Below are 18,963 nucleotides of genomic sequence, written 5' to 3'. Positions count from 1 at the left end.
AATGTACTAGTAAGTACTGATTCCTTATTACTATTTTGCTGTTGTAAAGAAAATCTTTACAACTTAAATTCAAGTTCCTGACTCCCTAATTTATTGATAATTCATACAAAATAATCTTTTGTGTTGAATGGCAGCTCCACCAAAATTCACCAAAATTAACTGTTGATAAGTCAAAATTGAGTTTATTCTTACTAGGATAAGAAAAGAACTACCTTGAGAGAATTTTAGTAGTATCTTAGATTGGAAAGGGCAAAATTGGAATTTTTTGAGATTGTGAAGTCTGGTTTAAGGTGAGTTTTTCGGTACAGGTTAGAACTGGCTAAGGGCTGTGATATAATTGTTTAGGACTGGTGTGCACTCTGAGGATTTTGGCATATAGCTTTCAGAGACTTCTGTACATTTTCTTGTTGATTCTTTCTATTGAAAATTTGAAGGACCTTTCAAGATGATCCTAGAATGAAAAATAAAGTGATTAGCAACTTTTATACTCCTGAAATAGTAAAGTTATATTAACAGAGATGGTGAAAGAGTAAAGTCCTGTTAATGTGAATACTAAACTGTGTGGGTGTAGATGCTATGCTTTCTGTTCTTGAGGATAAAATAGCAGCTGTTTATGATAACAACTTAATGATAATAAAGGGAAATCATTCACAGAACCATGCAACGCTGCACACTTTGGGCAAAATATGGCTGTGGTGCTAAACACACCTTTCTTAACAAGACTTCCATTTATGGTACAAAGATAGAAGTGTTCTCTGAAATCATTTAATAGAATTAAAATGATGAGACACTCTTGAGCACCCTGATTTATGCAAAACCTGAAACGACATGTTCAGGAAATAGTTTTATTCAGATGTTCATTTTGATGGCGTAGCCCTTTTCAAGGTCTATGTTCTTCTGTGATCCCCTTAATGACCTCAGACCTCAGACTTTCTCATTCAGGGGTGACCAGAGGGCAGGGAAGACTTTTCACAAGGTCTGCATGCTTTGGATAAAGAGAGGACAGAATTCTTGAAGGGTTTCTGGCTTGGGTGTTGCCATTTTGCTCAATAATCTATAGCCATTGTGTGTCGTTAAATTAAGACACCATCTATTGGAAGAAGGTCCATTATTTTAGGTACTGCTAACAGACACTTCCAATTGAATCATGTAATAATGCTCTCTTTTCACCTAGAATTTTTATTTTGTAATCATTAAAATATCTCTTTCATATTTAGAGATGTATTTTTATCTTATATAATTCTTTAGCCATGTAAAAAATAAATTGTTCAAAGTATTTTAAAAATGCTTTCACATTCAGATAGCAACTCTTCAGAAATAGCTTTTGACTCAGTCTCATGGATACTGTTTTTCCAATATCGCTATCTGTGTCATCAAGAGCATTGATAGTACCACATTTCTTGAGAATGTTCCTCTATTGTCTCTGAAATTCTCTTTCAATGACACCGATTCTGTAAAACCTTGATGGTTGTACTGTCTTGATATTATCAACTAGAATAAAAGAAAAGGTTTTCAGATAACAACCAGGATTCGTATTTCTTCCTCAAACAGTCCTTAAGTGGTTTGCTGGCTGATTTTTTTATACCATCAGGGAAAAACACTAAATTTATTTATATGTAGACAATGGCAATGACATTGTGACAACAGCCTGGCTACTACTGTTTATAAGATGTCAGTAACTGTGTATCTTGGAGTAATGAAATACATTATTTTGTATGAAAGAAGCTACTGGTTATAGTATTTCCTCTCAATCTTTCCTAATTTATTCTATACTATGTACTCTTAATTTGATTTTCTTAGTCCTCTGGGAGGGCTTCCTTCTAACTTTAAATGTTTAGCTCTAAGACTGAGAACCCTGGCAGACCCTCTGCAGAACTATAGAGGGCAACTTCTCTGTCTTATAAAAGTCTCGCCCTGAAGGCCATGATAACAATTTTCAGAATAATATGTTACTGGGAAAACATACTTGATTGCCCCCAGGTGGTTTAAGTGGAAGTTTCAATTCCAAGTGACAACATGACATCAGATCAAAGATCTGGCCTTGGAAAGCTTACCATCTGAGAAAAAAAATGATATTAATATGTCCCTTCTGGATTAAATTATTTGGACCAGAGGTGTCTATGAGTGTGAGCTGGACTACCGTCTGGTCCTGGAACAAAGCGAGACTAATAAATTCATTTAAAGTGTCAGCTTCAGTTCAAACTGCGTGAACTGAGTAGTCCCCAAACAGAAAACTGAATAGCTCAGTCCTTTGCTATTCCAGTTTCCATTACACTCAGCAATAAATGAATCCCAACTGGTGAAATAACCACTTCAGTGTTTGTGGCTCTTTTTCAATTAATTTGGATCACACTCTGCTGGTCATGATATAATAAGAAAAAGCACAAAAATTAGACCAATACAGTTTGCATTTTGTAAATACTTTCTCTAGTCTTTAGGAACATAGTGAAAGATTATATCTACATTGTCAATCATAACTGTTAGGGCATTTTAAACATTTCCCCTCCTTTTAAAATGTATCAGCCATTGCAAGCTTCATACTGCATTCCAGAATTTACTAAGATCACTGGATTCAATTTTCTTTTTTAATTTGGCTGGATAACAACAGTGCAGGGCATTCTCTAGGTGGCTTTAAACCAAACTAGTTTTTACCTCTTTCTTGCTTGTAGTTCTCAAGAATAACTAGAATGTGCTGGGAATGGGAATACAATACCCTGAGATAGAGAGCAGCTGCCTGGAACAATCTAGGCCTTGTCCCTGTCTCTCCTAGGGAGTATCGCATCTTGAGTTAGGGAGAAATTGCTCAGGGAGAACAGGCTTTGTTCCTCTTTGCTCTGGAAGCAGTATATTCCTTCAAAGCCTTAGTGCAGTGAGTGACATTGCCCTTGAGGTAGGTAACCCAGGGTGGGCTGCTGTTCAGGTTCCCTCAGCTGTGATACAATTGTACCATGCTCAGTCCAGACTCCTTCTCCTCTGGATACCTTTCTTGAGTCTTAGGGGACTTGCTCACAATGAATCCTAGGCTTCTTTTGTTCCTTGCTGCCTAGCTGTAAAGAAAAAAAAGCCATTACTTTTGCACCAACCTAATAATAAATCCACTCCACATAACTCATGTATGAATAAGCGTGTTATGTCTCACCAGATTCAGACAAGGTAGTAACCAGTGCACAGTGAAACTGCTTGACAAGAGGGCCTTTATTTTTGGTATTAAGGGACAAGATATTTACCCTTTACCATTTTTCCAAAGTTAAACGAGTAAGATTCATGGGTACCAAAACAAAGGCCATTATTCACGTTGGGGATGGGGGTGTGGGTAAATTCATCATTATTAAACCCTTATTTGCTTAAGTATGGATCCTGAGCAAGGCCATACTAGGAACTGGGGATATAAGAGGCACAACCCATGATTTCTCAGGATTTTTTAGTACTTTGCTTTCTAGTTGGGAAGGGAAACACCTATACAGAAACTTGTGAATCACAACAGGAACAGGATATGCACACAGCAGAAAGAGGGCAGGGGAGACAATAAGTGTTTTAGATATCCAGGTTGGGGAGGATAATTGTCGACTATTGGGTTGGAGGGAGTTTCATGGAGGAGGCTGAGTGTGCGGTGACTTTCGGTGATATTTTCTTTTCATTAATTTTGCAGGGAACAGGGCAAGCACTTTCACTGTGCATACTAAAGCTGTTGCTTCGTCGTCTTCTTCTTCTTCTTTTTTTTTTTAAAGCACATTAAACATTTCTCATTTTAGCCAAGCCAGTTGAACTTGGTAAAAATGGTTGAGATGGTGCACCAGAAGCCAGGGAATATTGTTTTGCTCAAATGGTGGGGAGTGGGGTGGGAGGCTAAACAGGATTCAGAGAGCCACTCATTGGAGAGCTCTGCCCTGCCCATGCTAGCCCGTCTCCCAGGTTGCATTCCTTTTCTGAACCATGTAACCTTGAGGGGCTCTGTAGAGAACTGCCGCCTGCTTCCAACTCTCTGGGTGCCATCATTATGGGAACAGGCCAAGAGACTGTGAAGTGAGTACATTTCTAAGATCTTTCTTCCATTCGTGCTGGAGGGGGAGAATGGCTTGCGTCTCTTAGAGGAACTTTGCCCACCTGCTGCCTACAGACACTACTTCTCACCAGCTCACTTATGTAAGAAGTGTACAAAGTGGTAGAAGCTGAGTCACCTATCAACTATATTCAGAAATTGATGGTGTTCACTTTTGACAAGAAAATCTCACTTTTTGCCTACTGTCAGATTTCTTAATGATCTCTTAGAGATTCAGAATTGTGACCTGACAACTGTTTGTTTGCACAAGAAAACTCACTGCCTCCCTTCTTTTATGCTTTGTCAGTCAAACTGATGCTTGAAATTTTTAGTCATGATGTAAGCTGCTTACAAGATGAAGAGAACTTGGGAATTAAGCTTTTTCACAGAAAGTTTAGTCACCAGAGTGAGCAGTCAGACTTTGAATATGAAGGAAAGCAAAACTGGGGCCCTTTGCATACCCCAAGGGTAACATTTTCCAACATTGCTGAGCAAAGAATTGGATCCAGGCTAATGCTCTTGGTGTTAAATCGGACTAACAAATATGCACAATTTTGAAGGTAAAAACTGCCACACTGCCTTGACATGGGTCATTCCTATTCCATTCTATTTGTAGTATGATATGTTTGCTAAGCTCTCTTAAATACATATTATTTTAAATTTACAAATTAATAAAAACATATTATTAAAAATAGACAACATTTACATTTAAGTATACCTTTACTTTCTTTTTCTAAGATAACTATTTTAAATCATGGTTTATTTAAAGCATGGTTGCTGAAGTATGACTTCCAGAAAGGTAAACTCATGACTCTCATGAAAATACAAGCATGTATTAAAGGTCTTATTAAATTCTTTAATGAGAAAACTAATAAGAGGTTCACACCTGTTCAAAGAAGAATTTGAAGAACATACAATTATATATCTTAAATATATATGCACATGTATGTATAAACACATACACATAAGAATGCTGAAATAAATTTGCTACTGTATGATTCAGAATTGGTTAATAGTCTATAAGGCAATAAAATATAATGTAATGACGTTTGTTTAGCGTAATCTACAGTGTGGAAATGACTATTTCTACCAACAGAATTCATTTGCATTGTTACGGACAAAAATCACTTGCATTACCATCCATTTTCTACAACTCGACTTCTACCCCTACCGAGTTCACAAATAGCCTAATTGTTACAAATACAATCAGAAGTACGTCATTCAATAGAATCCGATAACCTCTGGAGCCCATAACTCCACCAAAAGAACATCTTTTTCCCATTTCCAACTCTTGGACAATTTTCCTGACATTACATTTAATTCCATATCTGAATTTGGGGAGAGGTAAATATTTTTTTAGGTGCCATTCTGGAAGCAAGCATGAGCCGTTGCACATACTTACAAATTTATTAATGTGTGGCTAAAATTAAGTCCCAATATTACACGTGCTGCCTTGACATCTAGTAAAACTGGGAGGGCCTTGAATGGCTTAGCCACAAGTTTCCCTCCTCACTTTGCTCCCATGGATAAGGTCCCCTATCAAACAACCCTTTTAATCAAGGAAACCAGGGACATTTCCTGCTTATCTCTGAGTAGAAGATTTCAGTTCCCTGCCAGCCCATATGGTAATTCAAATGAGCCAATGTGATCCGCCCATGGGATCCAGAAGGGCACCTCAACCTCTTTAAACTACTAAGCCTGCCTCCCTCACCTCCTGATTGTTCACTCTGTTCCCCAATGCAACCCCCAGTGGTCCTGTGTGGTTCGTCTGTTTCCACTGGTCTGTGATTATATGCAACTAACAAGTACTGTCAATATCATCTGTCCTGTTTCAGGTGTTGGATGTTCAACCATCCCTATCACCTGAGGGTGGATATCCTTCCTTCACCAGAAGGGTGAATAGGAGGTGATTACAACCTTATTATGGAGAGCTGAATCAGAACAGAGCAGGGGAAGGGAAAATTATCTGAGGGCAAAAAGATCTAGGTTCAGCAGAAAGGGGTAGAGAGATTTATGTTATTGGCTGAAAGCATGCTTTAGATAGAAAACATTTTATATGTAAATATTGGAAACAAAGGGCAGAGTTAAGCTTTTTCAGGCGTCTGAAAGGTTTTTCAAAATGGCTGGAGTGTATGCAGAGTGCAAAACAGTGATTGTTTAGAGATAGGATATAACAATGATAGCTGAGTTTAGGAGTTTAGACTTGATCTTAAATGTAATGGAAACAATGGAAGGGTGTGATACAATCAGATTTGTTTTGAAAAAATTGTTTTAGCTTTAATAGAGAGTAAAGGTTGTTTTGACTGGAGTTTGGGAGCCAATTAAAAGATCATTAAAGCCATCTGGATATAAATGTGGTGTCTTCTTCAAAAGTAAGGACACTAGAAATAGAAATAATTGGACTGATGGATGATATTGAGGAAGTAGGATTTAGAGCATTTAATGATGAATTGGATGTGGGTAGGGGTGTCAGATTTATCAAATAGAACTACATGATGTACATTTGAATTTCAGATAAATCACTGTTTTAAAATATAAGGTCAATATTTAGGATACGTACTAAAAAGTATTTATTGCTTAACTGAAATTCAAATATAGCTGGAAACCTGCAATTTATCTGGCAACCCTAGATATGTGGTTGAGGAAAATGAAAGAGTTGAGGATGGGTCCCGGGTTTTGGAAATAAGAAGTTGTCAGGGGGCAAAACAAGGGATTTTCTTTCCCCAGAATTTCAATGCTTATTGCAAATCTATCAATTTCTTATGGATAAAGAAAACTTATATCAAAACACATCTTCCTGAAGGTAATTTTACATTTTTGCCTTCCTAATGAAACATGGTGTATTTTGAAATTTCTTTCTCTCAGGGAGAAAAGAATGGGAACTGTGAGGAAAAGAATGGCATGAGCAATGGGAAGACCTAGGTCCCAGCACAAGTAGTAGACGCTGAGGAAGAGAAGAAGTATGTTGTGGAGTAAGTGAGTGGGGCCTGAGTTGAGAAGACGCTGGCCTTGGATTTTTAAGCTGTCAAGTGTCTGGTTATGTTGGTCTCTGCTTTTCATTACAGATATATGTGAGTTTTACTTTCTATTAAGGGAAGTGGCTCTAGTCAACACTATGCCAGGGTTTCTTAATTTTCAAAGGTGAACAAATGAGATTCTGGACATTAAATCTCAGCATCTTAAGGTAATGGTTCACAGAAATTAATTTGGGAGGAATCGTAGACCAAAAAGTAAAAGCTCGGACTGGGCACGGTGGCTCATGCCTGTAATCCCAGCACTTTGGGAGGCTGAGGTGGGTGGATCACTTGAGGTCAGGAGTTCGAGACCAGCCTGGCTAACATGTTGAAACCCAATCTTTACTAAAAATATGAAAATTAGCCAGGCATGGTGGCAGGCACCTGCAATCCCAGCTACTCAAGAGGTGGAAACAGGGGAATTGCTTGAACCTGGGAGGTGGAGGTTGCAGTCAGCCGAGATTGCACCACTGTACTCCAGCCTCGGTGACAAGAGTAGGACTCCATCTCAAAAAAAAAAAAAAAAAAAAAAAGAAAAAGAAAAAAGAAAAAAAGGTAAAAGCTGAACTTACAGAGCTTCTGGGAAAAAACATTAGAGTGCATCTTCATAATCATGGCACAAAGATTTCTTAAATGGGATAAATAAAAAGAAACCATAAAAAATTATAGATTGAATTTATAAAAATTAAAATTCTGTTTATCAAAGACATTGTTAAGAAAATGGGGATAAGACAGATTGAGAAAAATATTAAAAATACATCTATCTGACAAATAACTTGTATTAAGAATATTTTAAAAACTCCAAATCTCAATAATAAAAGACAAACCTAATTTAAAATAGGGAAAAAAACTGAAAGAGATACTTCACAAGAGAAATTTATGAATGGCCAATAAACTCTTGGAAAGGAAGCCAATATCATTAGTGTTCAAGGAAATGTATTTTCCTGAAGACTACAATGAGATAGCACTTACCCACAAGAAAGGCTGAAATTAAAAGGGCTGACAGTACTGTTGACAGAGTCTTGGAGCGACTAGAACTCATATATGCTGGTTGGGGAATAAAATGGTACAAACACTTGGGGCAATAGTTTGGCAGTTTCTTATAACATTAAACATATATTTACAATATGACCCAAAGATTCTTTTCCTATGTATTTATATGAGAGCAATGAAAACATATACTCATAAAAATTTATCCAAGAATGCTCATTACAGTTTTGTTCATGATAACCCCAAACAGAAAAAATCCAAATATCAATCAACTGGTGAATAATTAAACACTGTGTGTTATGATCATACAAAGGGTACCACTCAATGATAAAAGGAACAAGCTGCCTATATGTGGAACAACATGGATGCATTTCAGAAACTTTATGTAGAGTGAAAGAACAAACCCAGAGAACATGCTGTGAGGTTCTCTTTATGAAACATTACAGAAATAAAAACAGAAGAAACTTTATGTAGAGTGAAAGAACAAACCCAGAGAACATGCTGTGAGGTTCTCTTTATGTAACATTACAGAAATAAAAACAGAGGCAACCACCTCTGAGGCAGTATGGAGTGAGATAGACTGGAAAAAGGAAGGAAGGAAACTCCTAGGTTGATGGAAATGTCTGTGTCTTCATTGGGTGGTAGTTATGTAAGGATACACATTTGTCAAAATTTATTGAACTGTATACTAAAGAACCATGCATTTCATTGGATGTAAATAATACCTCAATTAAAAAGATAAAAAAAATTCACAGTGATGATGATGGTTAATTTTACATATCAACTTGACTAGGCCACAGGATGCCCAGATAGCTGGTTAAGCCATGTTTCTGGGTGTATCCATGAAAGTCTTTTTGAAACTGAGTAGTATTTGAATTGGTGGACTAGGTAAAAGCACAGTAAAACAGAGCCATCTGCCTTACTCAGTCCACCACTGGCATCATCCAACTGGTCAAGGGCCTAAATGGAACAAAGGGGAGGAGGAAGGTTAAATTCACTCTCTGCCTGACTGCTTGAACTGGGCCATTGGTCTTCTCCTGCTCTCTGCTCAACTCTCAGGCCTTCAGTTTACACCACTGGCTTTTGTGGGTCTCCAGCTTGTGGAATGCAGATCATGGTGCTTCTCTGCCTTCATAATCATGTGAGCCCATACCTCATAATACCTTATAATAAATCTCATTATATCTATTGATATCTATTTTGTATGCTGGCTTCACCTAATCTTATCCAGGTTCCTAAGCTCAGTGCTCTATGACTATGCGGATAAAAATATATATGTAAAAGTGCTTGATAGAAGCCCAGGTGTTAAGTACTCAGTAAATATCAGTTATTTTCTCTTTCTCTTTGTGTCCTGAATGGTGACTAGTTAACTAGCTTGAAGAATTTGTCCGGATCAAATAACACAGGGTTGATATCAGCCACATAGAATCAACCCAATGGTAACTAAAAAGAGTGAGTCTTAGAAGAAAGTTTAAGTATTTTTAAGGAGCTTTGTGCTTAAAACTTATGTTGTATCATTTTCAAATATTTTTTTCTGGTTAATTACTGTATTTTAAATCAATTAAAATCTTTTAAAAGATCTACTCAAAAGCATTTCTTCTGTAACAACTACTTTAAGCAACATTTTTTCCCCTTAGGATATTCTTCCCAAGAATAAATCCCTGCCCTGTATTCTGTAGAAGACATTTTAAGTATAGTTTTAGTAATTTAAAATATTCACAGCTTGTCAAGGAATGCTGAGCTAGGCATATCAGTTTATTAAGATAACTGAAGTGAAATAAAAATGAAACAAAACATGGTTTTGTAACATTGAATCCATATTAATGTGATCATGAAATGACGATCATATTATTTGCAGCTTAAACACTCAATTCAAATATTTCTAATATCTGTAGTGAGATTTTCCAAGAGATATAAAAGAGAAATCTTGTTTTACAAAGATTCCAATAGCATGAATATTTCTTTAATAGAGTTGACAATGTCCTTCATTGTGGTAAATTTAAAACTTATAAAATAACCACTCTACCAAATGAGGAGCAAGAGACATCCTATTTCAGCTTTAAATATTACACCACTTCTCCTGCAATAAGTAGTCAAAAGTTGAAGAGAGACTATGTTTTCCTTTTTTACCAGTTTTATAAATGTTATCTGATTTTTGATGAAAAATTAGTAAATTCAAAAATTATGTTTCTGCACACACTTCTGTTTTAAAACCTGTATATTCAATATTTCTTACGATCTTCAGACTCAAGTAAAATGATATAGTAAGGAAAGAAACACAGCATATACAAAAACAAGAGCCCAGGGTCAAATATGAGGATGAGAACATAAACCTCTTGGAAGTTAAAAAGGAATCGAGGTGAGCTTTGAGCTTCAACAGTGCATAAAATGGTCCTATTAACTGAATTTCAAGAGACTGGGACACTCCAACTGACTGTTGATTTATAGCTATTTAAGTTTACTCTCTGTCACCATTCTGAGTTTACTATTTTTCTTTGATTTTCAGTGGGAGTTTTTCTAGATATATAATTGTATCATTGATAATTGCAATGGTGCTTCCTTCTCTTTAATATTTTTATATCTCATTTAGTTTTTAATGCTACATTTCATTGGCTAGCATTTGTAGGAAAATGTTAAATAATAATAAAAATTATAGGCATCTTTGTCTTTTGCTGTCTTTAATAAGATTAATGTTTTAATCTCACCATTAGGCATGACTTTATTTTATTTATATATGTATGCATATTTATTTTCATATTATATATACTATTTTATCCTGAGTTTAAAAAATATAACTAAGAATGGAAGCTAAATTTTACAAATTAAGTTTTCAGTACCTGCTAGGAGCATATAATTTTCTTCTTTTGATTTACAACTGTGACAAATTATAAGTTTTACTACAAGATTCTATTTACAGATATTTTACTCAGGATTTAAAAACCCATAGTCAGTTTTTGTATTACTAATAGATTTTACATAAAGAATTTATTTTCTTTCTGTAAGATAAAAAATAGCTTAAATAACACAAGACTTATATATCAGCATTTGAAGAAATTCACCTCTGAAACTACCTGTCACCTTTGTAAGGTAGTCTTCGATAAGATTTTCAGTTTACTCTATAATTATATAATTTTCAATGAATTTATTAACTTATTTAATAGTGATATTGAACTTGTATTAGCTTGTTTTCACAAAATGTTTAAGATAGGTAGTGTAAATATTAAGAATTCAATCTTATATTTTATAATAATGCCACAATTTAATTTTATTAATAAAAAGCTATTGTTTTATTATATTCCACATTCATATTGAGTGGATTAAAATCCTGGGTGCAACATAAAGTCAAAAAACTGAATAATGTAGCATGTTGAAAACATACTTCTGTCCAAAACTTGGGCCATGAGTCCCTTTGAAAACTGTTACTGTGTTTTACACACACACACACACACATACACACACACACACACACACTCTTAATCATCTGCCCTTATACAGTGTCCTGGCATATAGTTGTTGTTCAATAAATGTTTGCTACTTTGTAAAAACATATGAATGAATCAGCTGATATAAACACAGATTTTATTTTATTTTATTTTATATTTTTTTCCCACAGTGGAAGATCATTGTACAGGGACTCTTGCTGGCGCTGTCTCAGTCCTGGGAGTTACAGAGAGTGACCAGGACAAGTATCCCTGTACTCCTTTCTCTTAGAAGCTGCAAAACACATCACAGTGGGAGCAGGTGCTGAACTTTCTGATTTTTCCTGCACAGCTTAATCATCTTTAGGGAGAAAAATAAAATTGTCTCGTTAAGAGTAAAAGAAACAAAGGGAAGGTTAAAAGAAGCAGTAAAATGTTAAGTTTTTGTCCTTGGGAGGAAAATATGTTATTAAATGTAGGCTTAATAAAAACGTCATCGGATAGGTGAATAGCAATATCTTTTTTAGACTCTTAATTATCATAATAAAAAGTACCCTTATGTTTATGTAACAACAGAAAGTCATGTTTATGTAACAACAATAAACATTAATAGCTAGTTGGTTCTCTTTTCTCTCTCATTAAATAGGCATGTGCAATAAATGAGATAAAAAATGAGAAGCAACTAGCTATTTAATCCCCAGTTTGCACATAGATGAACTGAGGCTCAGAGAGAATGTATTAGTAAGCTGTACATGCTTTACCTGGAAGCTGGGTTTTCAATTCACTCTTGGCTGGCTTCAATGCTATGCTTTTAGATATAGTATAAAACGTACTTTGATTATTTTCTTTAAGTTATAAAAATGTGTTTAAACCTTTTCTTTGGGTCTCCTCGAAATCACCCCAGTAACCTTCCCCAAATTTCATGGCTTCCTCAAAAATCAACTGAACATACTCAGTTTCAGGAAGACAGCTCTAATTTTTCCAGTCTCTTCAGCTTGTAAATTCTATATGCTTTAGTTGCCTACTTCCATGACCATCCAGAACCAAATTTTGTTTGTATGACAAAAAGAACACTGGGTTTTTTTTTTTTATTTTTTTTTGACTAATCAATCACCAATAACATTCTGGTTACTTTTTGCAACTAATTTTTATTTAAGGAAATAAATAAACACATTGATAGTTAATATGAAAAAATCAAATTGAAAACTATCAGTATGTCCCAAATAATGATCACATGTAAGATATTTCAGTTTTTTGATAACACTTTCGTCAATCTATGTTGATGTGATCTCCTTTTGCACATTTTTGGAGGAATAAATCACCTTTTCCAACCTGATTAGTTTCAGTTTTAGAATAGTAATTATTTATCTTGTTGCTTACAGCCATTTGTCTTCCCTTCTACAAAATATTCGTAGACATTTTAAGCTAGTAATCTTCTTAAGAATTGAGAGCATAAGAGGTCACACTGAGCCTGACATCAAAACATATCCAAGTGTTCCGGCCCATACAACAGGGCTCCAAAGAATTTAGTGAATACACAGCACAAATAAACGTCACTGCCAAAGGCAGGTCTTGCAACATTTTAGGGTGGGTTGCATATTTTTTCCTGGAGTGATTTCTACTCATATGAGAGGGAGCAACTTTTCAATTCTTCTAAACTAAAATTTTATTTCCTGTAGAAATGGACTTATTTATCTAACCCCAAATGCATATATTTTGGAGTATAAGATATTGAAATATACAAGGGCTATTATAGATCAAAGCAAGGGAAAGTGACTGAATAAGACACAATAATAAAATAGAATAATTAATAATTTGTAATAATCATATAATACTGTATATCTGTATTATAGTTATAAAATAGAAAATTAAAAATTGTACCATATAGTATATATTATATTATGTATTATAGTAATATAAATAATAATAAATATAATAATGGAAATACTAACAGAAACAGAGCAAGGTAAGAGAGTTTGGTGGCTCATATAGTAATTGAACTCACAAGAGTCCCTCGTACGGTGAAATGGCAGTAAGGTGGAAATGTCATACTTGTATTGTACTTTTCATGTTCTGTTTTGCTGACTCTGATGATACTAATTTAGTCACTGTCTTCTAAAAATACAAAAGAACACATACAAAAAAGTAAAAATGACTAATATTGCATTACATTAAATCCCACAAAATTACGCAAAGAAAGAAATGAAACTATATCCTCTATAACTTTCCAGTTTTACCTACTGAAATAACCATTTTTTGTTTGTTTGTTTGTTTGTAATTTCTGATAATACCTCTTGTAGTGGCTGCAGCCTCATCATCTGAAGCTCTGGCTTTTCCACGATCTGTAAATTTATTAAGAAGTACAACTTAAGCCATAAATGGGGGCGCAGAGACAGTGCTCTACCTAACTATTCAAGTCATTGTTCCTCTGTCACGTGTGTGGGGGTTCTACACATACTTACCTACTTTCAACTGCTTGGCATTTGGGTTCCCTATATCTGGACCAATTCCTTCTTTTTCTTTCTTGACGCATAAAACAGGTGACAAAACTCAGCCTATTGATCATTTCTGCTTGAGAAATCTTCCAGTTCTTTTCTCTGTCTATTGACTTCAGTGTGAGGAATAGTCTCCCGAAACACCTGCTTCTTTGCTGCCTTCAGTAAAAGCACACCGATTCTCTTTGTTCAAGGATTTTCTTGCAGTTTACTATGGGGCATGCTGAATTTTCAACCTAAAAGAGAGGGTCTCTGAAAGAAAATTATATTTCTTAAAAATTGAGGTTTGCAATGAGAATATGTGTGCCATGGTAAACTATGTGTATATGCAGAGAGGTAAAGAAAGAGTACTTTAAAGGAAAAATAGGGAGGATTACATAACTGTTTTGGGACAATTATCCATCCATGGCCACAAGGATCAATAGGAGTGACTCTACACTTTGGGAGGCCGAGGCGGGCAGATCACGAGGTCAGTATTTCAAGACCAGCCTGGCCAACATGGTGAAACCCCATCTCTACTAAAAATACAAAAATTAGTGGGGCATGGTGGTGCAGGCCTGTAATCCCAGCAACTTGGGAAGCTGAGGCAGGAGAATTGCTTGAACTGGGACTCGGGAAGCAGAGGTTGCACTGAGCTGAGATCGCACCACTGCACTCCAGCCTGGGCTACAGAGTGAGACTCCGTCTCAAAAAGAGTGGCTGCAGTCCAAGGTCGGACAAGCAGTTGCTGGGCAGATGTACTTATAGAAGTATATGTGTGTGTGTGTGTGTAGGTTTGTGATAGCCTTTTTGCTAGGTTGTAATTTTTGCAGACTCTTTGTGCTAATTCTTATCACTCATTTATGCATGAGAAATCTCCTTTCATGGCATTCCCCAGCTCTAGTGTGTGTGTTTGTGTGTGTGTGTGCATGTGTGTGTGTATGTATCATAGGTGACTCTATTTTGATCCTGACAACTTTAATATTTCCTCTTTTGATCAAAATTTTTCCCCAAAAGCATCTCTAGCAAATCATCCTGTAGTTAGGTTTTAATTGTTCTTCAGTGCTGGGTTGAATCTGTCTCTGGTTGCTGGTCTGGTTCCATGCTGAAGAGAGTGAATGACAGCTAGAAGCAGTGTTGAAACCCTTTTAACCACCTTTGAGCAATAAGGGAGATTTGAAGGGAGTGGCTTTCAGACTAAGTCTACTTGGAGTTCATTGTTAAGTTCAATTTTGTTGCTCTCATCTCAAAGTGCTGTACCAGCATTATTCTGTTAAGAGTTGTACTTCAGCAAAAATTTAACAAGTAATAGATATAATGTTTAAAAAGGGAAGATACAAAGTAAAATTAATAGTAGTATTACAATCTTGGTTTCCAGATTGGTTTTGAGCCAAGTATTTAGGCTTACAGGCAACCAATTGAATAAATCCATTGAACATTATCCTGCCAAGTGAAAAAGATAGGCATTAAGAGAGGAAAGAGTCTCATTATGATATGGAATCTTATTTTGACATCTTGGGAAAAGCTGTCTAGATTGTGAAGCTGTCAAGTTCTTGTACTGGTTTGCAGTTTGAATGTCTCTGGTTATGTCATTAAGCAGTTTGGTGAACGTTTTGTATGAGCCATACATAAGGCATAAGACTTGTCTCTTAAAATTTATCTAGCTTCAGCTAATAGGGCTTCAAAAACAGAGAAGCTTTCATTTTTAGTATTTTTATGAAATAAAGTTGGAAAGAGGAACCTAGAATAATTAAGGATTTGGTGTAGCCTACAGGCAGATAAAAAGAAATTGAAAATGATGCATAGGGCTACAGTCTAATAATAGGTATATTATAGTCTTTTAGGAACATAACTTTTTCTCTCTACATTGATCACATAGGAATCTCAGATTTAAAAACCTCAAGAGGTTTTTAAGAGGCCTCTAGAGGCTAGAAAGCCAAAGCAAAACAGACTTTAGAATCTAGCCAGAGTCTTAAGGTTTCTGGGCATGCCAGGAATTGACAATTTTTATTCATTCACTGTAGGGTTATGAATTCTTGAAGTTAGACATTCAATGTTCATTCTCAGATACAACATTTTAATCAAAACCTTGGTAGTATTAACCAATGTTTCCAATTGTATCTTGTTATAAAGAATGCAGATTCTTATTAAACTTATGAAAATAATGATTTTGTCCCCCCCAAAAAAAATAATACTCATGGATAACTTTTGAATTTTGGAAGAATCAAGTAAGGAGAAAAAGTAAATGTTTCCAGCTTTGTTCATAAAAATGTGCTTTGCCAAACTGATGTAAACAATAGATAGTTTAAGAGAGAAAATTTCCCTAAATGTGAAAAACAGAACACTGAAGAACCAAGAATGTTTGAAATAAAAGTTATAAAAATATTATCTTCAGATGTTATTTCACATCATATAATTAATTTTTAAATTTTGTTTGATCTTAATTTTCAGTTGCAGGAACCCATCAATTTCTTTCTTAGAGTTCTGGAAAATTTTTATTAAGTTCCTATATCTTAGAGTTATTAGAAACTTATATTTAAGTGTGCTTGTTAGAGTTTTCTCCATCAATCTGAGTGCAAATACTTTTACTGAAAAAGAAAAACAATAACTGTGGGTGACAGGGACTTAAAATAGCAGTGGTTAAAAATCTAATGGAAGTTTAATTAGCAATTGACAGGGGACTTTGGTTATTTTTTATGGATATAACATAATAACCAGAATTATTTCTGATGTCATATCAGATTTTTAAGAATTTCATACAATTTTGGAACATGTATATCAGTAACATACCCATAAATGTAACTGAAAGAAGATCTAGTATTATATCATTTGACAATACATACTTCTCATATAATTTACCAAATAATATGAATCATTTATTATCTACACAAATGAATACATACATCCTTTGAAGATCTTCAAGAGACCAACAAGAAAGTCTCAAAGCTAACTTTAGGTTAAAAAGACTTAATTTTGAATTTTGATATTGGGGAAGTCTATGAAAGATGTACTTTCAAGCACTATTAAGTGCTTAAAACACTTGATCAAAACAAGATAATAAGTCGTGGTGAAACAATAGTTACTCATTTAATCAGAGTTGTAATTTAAAAAAACTTCAAAAGCAATAAAGAAAGTTAAGTAGATGTAAAAAAAACCTTAACTTTTTTAAAGCTCACTTTTCCTAAGTAATCAAAAATCTAATAAAAACAACAAAGAAAATCATTTGGATAAAACACAAAATCTTTGTTTTTTTAATTCAATTGTTGTTTTATTGTTTTTCTCTTTTTTAAAACTTTTATTTTAGATTCAGAGGGTCCATGTGCAGGTTTTTTTCTGGGAATATTGTGAGATGATGGGGCTTGGGTTATGAATGATCGCATCATCCAGGTAGTGAGCATGATACCCAATAGTTAGTTAACTTTTGTGAGCATCCATCCTCTCCCCCTCTAGTATTGCCCAGTTCTATTGTTGTCATCTTTATGTCCATGAGTACCCAATGATTAGCTCCCACTTATAAGTGAGAACATGCGTCATTTGGTTTTCTGTTCCTGCATAATTTGCTTAGGATAATGGCCTTCACCTGCATCCATGTTGCAGCAAAGAAAATAATTTATTCTTTTTATGGCTGCACAGGAGTCCATGGTATATATGTACCATATTTTCTTTATCCAACCCACTGTTGAGGTATACTTGGGTTAATTACATGTCTTTACTATTGTGAATAGTGCTGAAATAAATGTGTGAGTTCCTGTGTCTTTTTGGTAGAATGATTTCTTTTCTTCTGGATATATACCTGTTAATGGGGTTGCTGGTTCCAGTGGTAGTTCTGTTTTAAGTTCTTTGAGGAATCTCCAGACTGGTTTCCACAGTGGCTGGAAGAAACAGTATACAAGCATTTCCTTCTCTCTGTAGCTTCACCAGCATCTGTTTTTTTTATTTTTTATTTTTTTAATAATAACCATTCTGATTGGTGTGAGATGGTATTTCATTATGGTTTTGATTTGTACTTCTCTGATGATTAGTGATGTGGAGCATTTTTTTTCATATGCTTGTTGGCCACATGTATGTCTTCCTTTGAGAAGTGTCTGTTTATATCTTTTGTCCATTTAATGGGGTTATTTGTTTTTTCCTTGTTCAATTGTTTAAGTTCCTTACAGATTCTGGATATTAGATATTTATTGAATGCATAGTTTGCAAATATATTTTCCTATTCTGTATGTTGTCTGATAGTTTGTTTTGCTGTGCAGAAGCTCCTAAGCTTAATCCACTTGTCAATTTTTATTTTTGTTGCAACTGCTTTTGAAGTTTTCTTCATGAAGTCTTACCAGGGCTGATGACCAGAATGGTATTTTGTAGGTTTTCTACTCAGGATTTTATTGTTTTAGGTTTTACATTTAAGTCTTTAATGCATCTTGAGTTGATTTTTATATATGGTGAAATGTAGTTGTTCAATTTTAATATTCTGCATATGGGTAGCCAGTTATCCCAGCACCATTTGAACAGGGAGTCTTTCCCCATTGCTTGTTATTGTCAGCTCTGTTGAAGATCAGATAGTTGTAGGGTTGTGGCTTTATTTCTGGGTTCTCTAACCTGTTCTGTTGGTTATGTGTCTGTTTTAGTACCAGTACCATACTGTTTTACCTATTACAGTCTTGTACTATAGTTTGAATTTGGGTAGTGTGATGTCTCCAACTCTGTTCTTTTCTCTTAGGATTGCTTTGGCTGTTTGGTCTCTTGTTTTGGTTTCAAGTAAATTTTAGAATTTTTTTCTAATTCTTTGAAAAATGTCATTACAAGTTTGATAGGAATATCATTGAAATTTGCTTTGGGCAGTATGGTTATTTTAACATTATTGATTCTTTCTATCCATAAGCATGAAATGTTTTTCCATTTGTTTGTACCATCTCTTGATTTCCTTGAGTAGTGTTTTGTATTTTTCATTGCTGAGATCTTTCACCTCCTTGATTAGCCATATTCCTAGGCATTTTAATCTTTTTGTGGCTGTTGTGAATGGGATTGTGTTCTTG

The 18,963-nt window shown here is 35.0% G+C and overlaps 1 protein-coding gene across 4 annotated transcripts in view; it reads left to right on the top strand.

The window, feature by feature from the left end:
• Positions 1-18,963, top strand: part of LOC105472784 (N-6 adenine-specific DNA methyltransferase 1) — a 545,294-nt gene that overhangs the window by 304,680 nt on the left and 221,651 nt on the right. Inside the window, exon 10 of one of the 4 annotated variants that reach the window (XM_071095539.1) lies at positions 6,905-7,254. The exons of the other annotated variants lie outside the window; for them this stretch is intronic. The gene's annotated coding sequence lies outside the window, so the exon portion shown is untranslated. Of the gene's footprint in view, positions 1-6,904; positions 7,255-18,963 lie in introns of those variants that run through there. 4 annotated transcript variants of the gene reach the window in all.

This window comes from Macaca nemestrina, chromosome 4 (assembly GCF_043159975.1).
Source record: "Macaca nemestrina isolate mMacNem1 chromosome 4, mMacNem.hap1, whole genome shotgun sequence".
Taxonomy (NCBI): domain Eukaryota; kingdom Metazoa; phylum Chordata; class Mammalia; order Primates; family Cercopithecidae; genus Macaca; species Macaca nemestrina.
This window is presented reverse-complemented; position numbering and strand designations above follow the sequence as displayed.